This window comes from Arachis hypogaea, chromosome 16 (assembly GCF_003086295.3).
Source record: "Arachis hypogaea cultivar Tifrunner chromosome 16, arahy.Tifrunner.gnm2.J5K5, whole genome shotgun sequence".
NCBI classification, from domain to species: domain Eukaryota; kingdom Viridiplantae; phylum Streptophyta; class Magnoliopsida; order Fabales; family Fabaceae; genus Arachis; species Arachis hypogaea.
Window position 1 is genome coordinate 30,119,996 of NC_092051.1, and position 10,944 is coordinate 30,130,939.

At 34.5% G+C, this 10,944-nt stretch overlaps 1 long non-coding RNA gene across 2 annotated transcripts; it reads right to left on the minus strand.

Moving 5' to 3' along the window:
- Positions 1–670: 670 nt before the first annotated feature.
- LOC112758938 (uncharacterized) lies at positions 671–10,742 on the minus strand. 2 transcript variants are annotated; one of them, XR_011874178.1, is made up of 7 exons: positions 10,160–10,742; positions 10,015–10,077; positions 9,798–9,880; positions 3,371–5,063; positions 3,228–3,288; positions 3,014–3,148; positions 671–863 (listed from the first exon to the last, which is right to left on the minus strand). It is a non-coding gene; the product is annotated as an uncharacterized lncRNA (long non-coding RNA). The 2 variants fall into 2 exon arrangements; XR_011874179.1 differs by having other exon boundaries at positions 9,798–9,935.
- Positions 10,743–10,944: the final 202 nt, after the last annotated feature.

Here is a 10,944-nt window from a genome sequence, read left to right on the forward strand (position 1 = left end):
GTGCTTCATTTATATGTTGGGTCTTGGGCCTAAAACGGTCCAGTTCAACCGGTTTGGCCTATTAGCTCAATTTTTGGCTAAATTTTTTAAAATTAGTGTTAAAATTCGTATTTTAAATATTTTACCTCTTCCGATTATAAAATTTAATTTCCTAATTTCTTTGACTAATAATTAATTATTAGTTAATTAGACATTAATTTTCAAGGTCTACAGATTGTGTGTAATTCACTATAATGGTTAATTGGTATGTTTTTCTTTGATATGAATTTTATTTTTTTCCAAATTTAAATAACAAATCGGACCCTCAGATTTAAAGAATAATAAAATTTGTCGAGAAATCTTAGGGTTAAATTTCATAGTGCATAAATCGGAGGGTCTGATTTGTGTTTATCTTTGATATGGATGTTAATTTTTTTTATTAATTTTAAATAACAAATCGAACTCTCAGATTTAAAGAATAATGAAATTTGTAGAGAACTCTGAGTGTAACACCCTTGCTATCAAAATGTCACGCTTCTGGCTGCGCTACTCTGATAGTTTAGGTCTTACGACGACTATAAACATATTTAATACTAAAATAGGAGTCTGTTTAAAACTTAAAACCGTATAAATTTTCAAAAGACTTTTTAGTTGAAAACATAAATACATACTTATAAACCATATACAATACTTACAAAGAATATATATATACATAATATTAACTTACAAAATTAGTGCACATCATAATTCCTATCCCTCTTACAAAATTACAAGAATAGAGGTGAGGAAAAAATTAATATCTAAAACAATACAAAATATCGTGTAAACATAAAACGAAATAAACTCTTCATAACTTCTTCATCCATATCCTGAAAAGAGAAAACCTGTAGAGGAGTGAGAACATCGTCCTCGCTGGTTCTCACTATAGTATTAGAGAATTGCTATAATAAGATACGTAAATAAAACTGTCTTCATGGTACAGTGATCGGTGCTCGTCTTATGTATCTTTCCAAAAGCCAAAGGTTTACATTAAGAAATCCAAAATCCTATTTAAAAGAGAAATCTGTCAATTCTTCAAAATCCAAAACCTTTTCCTTTTGTACAAAATATTAAAAGCTTTCCTAGACAGCATGAATGACCAACCTGTTCCAAGCATAGGTTTATTAAGTCTATGCTGAATCAATTTGGTTTTTCATACTTTACTAAATCACAAACACAAACCAATCACAAACTCTGGCCCATTACATAATCAATCACGGCCTCAGGTCAAAACAACTGAATCAACATCCAATTCACCATAATCCAACCAATTTAAGTCACAAACACAATTAGAAAGGTCCAAACACAATCAAAGCAGTTACATCAAGTATAGCAATTAGCAGTTAAACATATATATTCACATAGGCAAACCAATTACAATATGCTCACCCAAAAAATGTCACATAGATACATATGATGAATGTCTGTCCTATTGACTGTGATATCACTTGTCCGTTGTAGTGCCAATCCCAACATAAAATCTGGTCGACAACTCCTGGATTAGTCTCTCTGTTGCGCATACTCAGGAGGAATAATTTCGAGAGATGAATGCCTTACCCCCTTCTCCATCAGAGGGTAACGTTATAAGGTAGAGTGCGCTACCACCTTCCTCTGGATGCCATATGATTCCGTGGGTTAGTGCCCTACCACCTTGTAACCAGAGAGAAATGTGAATGGGGATCCCAGCTTTGACCCTCACATCTCAACGTAGGCGGGAGATTACCTCGGCCCCTACGCTGGCACCACTATCTCGACAAGCGGGAGACTGCCACAGCCCTTGCCCGAGGCGCATGGTGACATACCAACAATCTCAATAATATCCACAATCAATCAGGCTCAAAATCTTATTTCAACAATCATTCTTGGCCTATTTACTTTCAAATAAAAAAACGTATTTAGTTCACATCTTGCCAAGAACCACTTTTCTCAAGTCAATTTACTTTTTAAAACAGAGCCACTTTCCACAACATCTTTTCAAACTTGGAAATAACTTCAAAACCATGCCAAATTCAAAATCTCTTCTGAAAGACTCAAAATTATTCATTCTAAATCAGGATTTGGTGATAAAATTTTTCAGTAGAGTCTCAAGTTTTTAGGGGAGAATAACCTATCTCATTTTGTTAAATTCATTGAAAATCTCTAAAACCTTAGCTTCTTAATTTAAATAAATAAAAAATAAATTTAAACCAAAACCAAGTTATTTAAACCGAAAACCAATTTCAATTTCATTCTTAAATCTGAAGCATTTCCAAAGGTTCAGAAATTATTTTAGTTTTGCTAAATCAGAATTTAAAGAATACCTTAAACTTTTCCTAAAACGTCATAAAGTGAAATTTGTCAATCGAAATTCAAGTTCTTTTAAATCTACTAAAACTCCTCCAAATGTGCTTATTTAAATCAAATTCCAAAACATAAGTATTTTTATCTTTAAATCGACTTTAAAACATAATTCTTTTCTTAAATAAATCCCACTCAAAATATAATAAATTTCTTAATAAAATAAGTTCAAACATAATTATTTTATCAATAATTCTATTCAAAATATAATTCATTATTTTCTAAATAACGTTTCAAATAAGTCTCGGATTTTATAGAAATTTCGACAGTACGTTGCCTAAAACCTGGACTTTTCCACCCTTTTTGTGTCCCAACCAAACTATTCCGTAACCCTTTCCAACGGGTTTAAGACCAATCAGTTCAAAATCAAGCTGATTCCAAAAATTCATATCATTTTCATATCTCAAGGAAACCGATTCAAAATCAAATCATTCTCAACGAATCAAACCAATTTCCAAAACTTTAAAGAAACAATTCAGAAACTGTCCGTTTAACAAAACCAAGCAATGATCCAAATCCAACAAGCAAGCATATTAATCCAAAATAGCCAGACAATATATAAGACTTTTACAATCACTAAAAAGTGTATTCTTCACATCAATATCCATTTATAACAATTCCAAAATATAAACATAAGTTCTTAGAAAAATATCCCTACCTCATTCGTGATTCAACTACGCGAAAAAACTCCATTTTCTCTCGGCAACGACGGCAGTCGCAACCTCAGCCCCCTAACCACTTTCGCTGCAACCACAGCAACGTAAAAGCGACATGTAACCACCAGAACTCGACCCTACATTACCAAACATCAGATTTTTTAACCAAACACAACAAAATATTAACGCGAGGGTTTTCGAAACATAATTACTTACTGAAATAACAAAACGAAGCAGCTACACTTCGAGCATGACATGTAAGCACCGATACTCAACCCTATGATAGACAACACCGTGACACCTCAGCATAAGATAATAGAACAGCGACTAAAAGGGCTTTTCGGAATAAAAATGCTTACCAAGACAGAGAATTTAGCGGCAGTTTTCGGCGGTAGAGACGACAGAGGCAAGGCGCAGCAACACCCAGCAGCTCCTCCTCCCTCCACGCGGCCTAGACGGTGGCACGGGCAGCCGTAGTAGCGGCAAGCTTCAGCCGCGACGTGGAATGGCGAAACAGTGCCGTTCTTCCCCTCCTCTAGCTCTCCCCTCTTGAACCCTACGCGTCCTTCTCTTTTATGGCGACAATGGTGACAAAAGCAAGCTTAGTGGTGACGGCGGCAGCACACGACGGTAGAGGTCCGCGATGAGAACCACGGCAGCGCCAACTTCGCAGTGAAGTAACGCAGTCTTCCTCACTCCTCGCGGTTCTGCTTTGACGGCGGTTCTAAGGTGGACCAGCGATGACGGCAAGCTGGGTGGTGGCGCAGACAGCTCCCCCTCTCTTCCTCTCCTTCTCCACGGCCCCCTTCCCCTTTCCCTTTTTTCTTTCTTTCCTTCTTTCCTTTTATTTCTTTCTTTCTGCTGACCGTAGGTATGGAGCCAGGGTTTGGGTTGGGAAGTGTGTGTGAGAGAGTGTTATGTTGTGTTAGGGTTAGGGTATCAATTTGAAAATTTTGGGTTTAATTAGAGTAGGATAATTTTAATAAAATTAGGGTATAAAGAGTATTAATTTAAAATCTAATTTAATCTTTAAAATTATTTTAAAAATATTATTTGTTTTTATCAAAATACTAATTCATTCTCAATTAGATACTCCAAATAAAATTATAAGATAATAAGATTAATTTTCTTTATTCCTAAAACTTAAAGTATTAAATCATAAAAATATCAATTATTTGAATTAAATTATATAAACATTCTTATTATTTCATAACTACTAACTTTATAATTTAAATATCCAAACCTCATTATTTTTTAATTTAAAAACTGTAAGTTGTAAATAGGAAAATATACAATAATTATAGAGTTTGGATAAAAAGCTTAATTTATTTCAAATTCATCTAATCAAAATAGCCTCTAATTATGTTTAATAAAATAATTTCTGAAATTAAAACTATAAATAAATACATAATTTGAAATTAGTTCATAATAAGACTTTTCAAAAGTTTTGAGTCTTACATTCTACCCACCTTATAAAAATTTTCGTCCTCTAAAATTAAAGTAATACATAAGATAATGCATAGTTTTAGTACTTTACTTTTAAATACTTTAGAAAAGCAAAGGTCTTGGCATATATATAATTTTTCAAACACCGGATAAACCATAAGACTTAGACATACAGGAAAAGGGTGGTAATAAGTAGAAGTTACAAGATAGACTCGAAACAAAGGGTTTACATGTGCCAATACTTTATTAAATCTTGAAGAAACACAAGAAGGCGTAATTTTTAAGATAGGTGTAAGCCAAACAAAGTGGTAGTTAAGGTGGCAAAATGTTGAAAAACAGGTTGGTATAAACAAACGGGATAACGTTCATACACAGACCTCGTACCAACTTCAGAACTACAAATTTCCAACTCCATCATAACGTATCGTCACGATTCTCAATCTCATCAGTCACTTCGCTATAACTGGTCACAAGTCTAACATGCACAAAACTCTTTTGTGTAAAAACTAAAACTCCACAACTTCTTGTGATACTGCGCATCTATAAACTTCACCTTCCACGTCCACGAACAGCATCCTAAAGAAACTAACGCAACACTTGCTATGCCTAAAGATCAAACATGACATTAAAATAATTCTCAAATTTATTCAAAAAGATATAAGACTTTGGAAAAGAAGGACAAGTAACAAGGATAGTATCCGCAAGAGTTTTGAAAGAACTGTTGATACTACAAGTAAACAAGGATGTACAAGTAATGAGTGCCAGAAAGAAAATAAGTTTGGCAACCTCAAGAATAACTCCCGAATCAGAGAAATCCGACAGGAACAATAAAAGGAAAAACAAAGTGCCAGTTTGAAACAAAATCAAGCTGAGTCAAAGAAGTATGAGGTTTATAAAAGGAGAATATCTAAAGCCAAAGACAAACTCACAAAACTCAAGTATGATTAAAAACAATTTCAAATACATTACCCATAAAGAATGAGGAACTTAAGAAAATTATTTTACATTCCAAAAGAAAAGGTATGCAACAAGCATGTTGTAAAAGAATGACAAAAGTATAAATGTGGCATTACTTTAATACAAACTCAGGTTGAGGTAAACTATGTAAAGTTTGAAAAAGGTAAGAGAAAAAATTATTTCTCCAAATATTTGGAAAGATATTTAGGTACACAACTAACCAAAAGCATGCATAAAACTGTTATGTAGTCAGAAGGAAATCAAGTTGCATTACATCAAACAATTTCTAAGTTTAAAATATAATAGGTGAATTTTGAAAAGTGAAAAATCATATCCAGCCTCGGTAATCAAAGCTTAACCACTAGTTATGAACCTTAAATAGTAATTAGAAAAGATTAGAAAACTAGCGGAACAATAAAAATATCATTAAACAAGTTTTCAGCAAAACAAGGTCATGCATACGCATACCTTGGAAAACTTGGAAGTTTTCAAAAACTGCAAAATTTTAGATTTTCATACCGAACTTCAAACGCACATAAATTTTTCGTTTCAAAATATTTTTCATCCGTTTTTCGAATGTTATAAACTTCACGGATCCGGTTTTTGTTCAAGACAAGTTTTATAAATTTTAGGGGTCCGGAAGCCAAGTTATGGCTCGTTAAAGTTGGTTAAAAATGAGATTTTTACTAAAATTCGCAAACCCTCTATTCTTCAAAACTCATGATGCTAAAGGTGATTTATCGAAATTCATATTCAAACAAAACGGGCATAGAAGTTGCAACAAAGATCAAACTTTATTTAAAAAGAAAACTTGAGGTAAAATTTTCTTATGGGTCAATAAAGAAAAATAAGTGATGCACTGCAAACTGACAGATTTTTAGTTAAATAAAGTTTTCAGAGATTCATATATAAAGGAGTGCATGCAATTTTCAAAACAACTTTATCAAAACTTAAAGAGTGAGTATGAATACAATCAAGCAAGAGAAGAATTGACTTAGAACTTTTTTAAAAAGAATCCAAAACTTCTTTCAAAAGGTAAACAAAACTCTGAGTGTATTCTTAAAATCACACCCTAATAAGAACATTCAGAATGCGCTAAAAAGGAAATCAACTTGCCTTCAAGAAAGGAACTCAATTCAAAGGAAATAAAGCAGGATTCACAAAGCATGAAATAACGAACAAGTTTTTGGCTGATCCGATGAATTACAAAACTTACAAGGAAGGACAACTCAGTCGATAAGGATTTCTTAAAGATTTTCAAAGACCTTTTTGATGTATCAAACAATTTCAAAGTTACATCAAAGAGTATAGGAGTCAAGGAGAAAAAGTTTAGACAATTAAAGGTAGATACTTCAAGTAATTGTAAATAGACATATGCAGTTAAGACCAAACAAGAATGCATATGAACAGAAGAACAGGATTCGAAGATAATCAAATTACTTTCCAAGAAAGAAATCGCAAACAAGAACTTCAAAGCACACCAAGAAAGAACAACTCATATGGCATTCGCAGAGCTCAAGACACCTAGCCGAGTAAACACGAGAATTAACTCCTAACATTCTCGAAACCCATGATTCGCGTTACTTATAACTCGTATATCGTCTATAATAACCCATCAGTGCTTCCATATACATAATCCACTAGTGTTAAGCCGGCCAAACTTAATACCAGGAAGTATGCAATGCAAGACTAATGGCATTAATCAACAGACCGTCATGTGCATGAAGCTCTAACTCTCGTCATCAGGACAAGTCGTACAACATGTCAGACGCTCAGAGTATGCAATTGAAGCATAGTAAGTCCATTCCTCAGGCTCTACAGGAAAGACTGCTCTAATACCATAAAATGTAACATTCTTGCTATCAGAATGTCACACTTCCGGCTGCGCCACTCTGATAGTTTAGGTATTATGGCGACTATAAACATATTTAATACTTAAATAGGAGCCTGTTTAAAACTTAAAATCGTATAACCTTTCAAAATACTTTTTTGTTGAAAACATAAATACATACTTACAAACCATATACAATACTTACAATATATATATATATATATATATATATATATATATATATATATATAACTTACAAAAGTATTGCACATCATAGTTTCTATCCCTCTTACAAAATTACGAGAATAGAGGCGAAGGAAAAATTAATATCTAAAACAATACAAAATATCGTGTAAACATAAAACAAAATAAACTCTTCATGACTTCTTCGTCTATATCCTAAAAAGAAAAAACCTGTAGGGGAGTGAAAACATCGTCCTCGCTGGTTCTCACTATAGTGTTAGAGAATTGCTATAATAAGATACGTAAAATAAAACTGTATTCAAGGTACAGTGATCGTTGCTCGTCTATGTATCTTTTCAAAAACCAAAGGTTTACAATTGAAAATCCAAAATCCTTTTTAAAAGAGGAATTTGTCAATTCCTCAAAATCCAAAACATTTTCTTTTTGTACAAAATATTACAAGTTTTTCTAGACAGCATGCATGACCAACTTGTTCCAAGCATAGGTTCATTAAGTCTATGCTGAACCAGTTTGATTTTTCATACTTTACTAATTCACAAACACAAACCAATCACAAACTCCGGCCCATCATATAATTAATCACGGCCTTAGACCTAAACAATTCAATCAACATCCAATTCACCACAATCCAACCAATTTGTCACAAACATAAGTAGAGAGGTTCAAACACAATCAAAGTAGTTACATCAAGTATAGCAATTAGTAGTTAAATATAATTATTTATATAGGCAAACCAATTACAATATGCACACCCAAATAATGTCACATAGATGCCTATGATGAATGTCTGTCCTATTGGCTGTGATATCCCTTGTCGGTTATAGTGCCGATCCCGACACAAAATCCGGTTGGCAACTCCCAGATTAGTCTCACTGTTGCACATACTCAGGAGGAATAATTCCGAGGGATGAGTGCCCTACCGCCTTCTCTATCAGAGGGTAATGTTCCGAGGGAGAGTGCCCTACTACCTTCCTCTGGATGCCATATGATTCCGTGGGTTAGTGCCCTACCACCTTACAACCAGATAGAAGTGTGAATGGGGAGCCCAGCTTCGACTCTCACATCTCAACGTAGGCAGGAGACTACCTCTGCCCCTACACCGGCACCGCTATCTCGACAAACGGGAGACTGCCACAGCCCTTGCCCGAGGCGCATGGCGACATACCAACAATCTTAGTAATATCCACAATCAATCAAGCTCAAAATCTTATTTCAATAATCATTCTTGGCGTATTTACTTTCAAATAACAAACATATTCAGTTCACATCTTGCCAAGAACCACTTTTCTCAAGTCAATTTTTTTTTAAAGCAGATCCACTTTTCGGAATATCTTTCCAAACTTCCAAACAACTTCAAAACCATGACAAATTCAAAATCTCTTCTGAAAGACTCAAAATCATTCATTCTAAATTAGGATTTGGTGATAAAATTTCTCAGCAGAGTTTCAAGACTTTAGGGGAGAATAACCTATCTCATTTCTTTAAATTTATTGAAAATCTCTAAAACTTTAGCTTCTTGATTTGAATAAATAAAAATAGAATTTAAACCAAAACCAAGTTATTTAAACTGAAATCTAATTTCAAATTCATTCTTAAATCTAAAGCGTTTCCAAAGGCTCGGAAATTGTTTTAATTTTGCTAAATCAGAATTTAAAGAATACCTTAAACTTTCTTTAAATGTCGTAAAGTGAAATTTGTGAATCGAAATTCAACTTCTTTTAAATCTACTAAAACTCCTCCAAATGTGCTTATTTAAATCAAATTCCAAAACATAAGTATTTTTATCTTTAAATTGACTTTAAGACATAATTCTTTTCTTAAATAAATTACACTCAAAATATAATAATTTTCTTAATAAAATAAGTTCAAACATAATTCTTTTATCAATAATTCAATTCAAAGCACAATTCATTATTTTCTAAATAACGTTTCAAACAAGTCTTGGACTTTATAGAAATTACCTCCCTTAAAACTTGGACTTTGTCACCCTTTCTGGGTCCCAACCAAACCATTCTACAATCCTTTTCAACGAGTTCAAGACCAAATCAGATCAAAACCAAGCTGATTCCAAAAATTCATATCATTTTCATATCTCAAGGAAACCGATTCAAAATCAAATCATTCTCAACAAATCAAACCAATTTCCAAAACTTTAAAGAAACAATTCAGCAACCACCTGTTTAACAAAACCAAGCAATGATCCAAATCCAACAAGCAATCATATTCATCCAAAACAGCCAGACAATACATAAGACTTATACAATCACTAAAAAGTGTATTCCTCACATCGGTATCCATTTATAACAATTCCAAAATATAAACATAAGTTCTTAGAAAAACATCCGTACCTCGTTTGTGATTCAACTATGCGACAAAACTCCATTTTCTCTCGGCCCGCAACAACGGCAACGCAACCTCAGCCCCCTAACCGCTTTCGCAGCAATCACAACAATGTAAAAGCGATATTTAACCACCAGAACTCGACCCTACGTTACTAAACATCAGATTCTTTAACCAAACACAACAGAATACTAACGCGAGGGTTTTCAAAACATAATTACTTACTAAAATAACAAAACGAAGTAGCTGCAAACTCTGAGCACGACATGCAACCATCGATACTCAACCCTATAACAGACAACGCCGCATCACCTCAGCAAAAGATAATAGAACAGCAACTAAAAGGGCTTTTCGAAATGAAAACCCTTACCAAGACAGAGGATTCAGCGGTAGTTTTTGATAGCAGAGGTGGCACAAGCAAGGCGCAGCGACACCCAACAGCTCATCCTCCCTCCACGCGACCTAGACGGCGGAACGGGCAGCCGCAGTGGCGGCGAGCTTCAGCCGTGATGGGAACGACAAAACATCGCCGTGCTTCTCCTCCTCCGGCTCTCCCCACTTGAACCCTGCGTGTCCCACTCTTTCCTGGCGACAATGGCGACGAAGGCGAGCTAGGTGGTGACCGCGGCAGCACGCGACAGTGGAGGTCCGCAATGAGGATGATGACGGCGCTGGCTTTGCGGTGAATTGATGTGGTCTTCCTCACTCCTCACGGTTCTGCTTCGATGGCAGCTCCAAGGGGGACTAGGGGCGACGGCGAGCTGGGTGGTGGCGCAGACAGCTTCCCCTATCTTCTTATCATTTTCCGCGGCCCCCTTCGCCTTTTCCTTTCTTCTTTCTTTCCTTCTTTCGTTTTCTTTCTTTCTTTGTTTTTGCTGACCGTGGGTATGGGGCTAGGGTTTGGGTTGGGGAGTGTGTGTGTGAGAGTGTTGTGTTGTGTTCGGGTTAGGGTTTCAATTTGGAAATTTTGGGTTTAATTAGAGTAGGGTAATTTTAATAAAATTTGGGTATAGAGAGTATTAATTTGAAATCTAATTTAATCCTTAAAATTACTTTAAAAATATTATTTGTTTTATCAAAATGCTAATTGATTCTCAATCAGATACTCTAATTAAAATTATAAGATAATAAGATTAATTTTTTTATTCCTAAAGC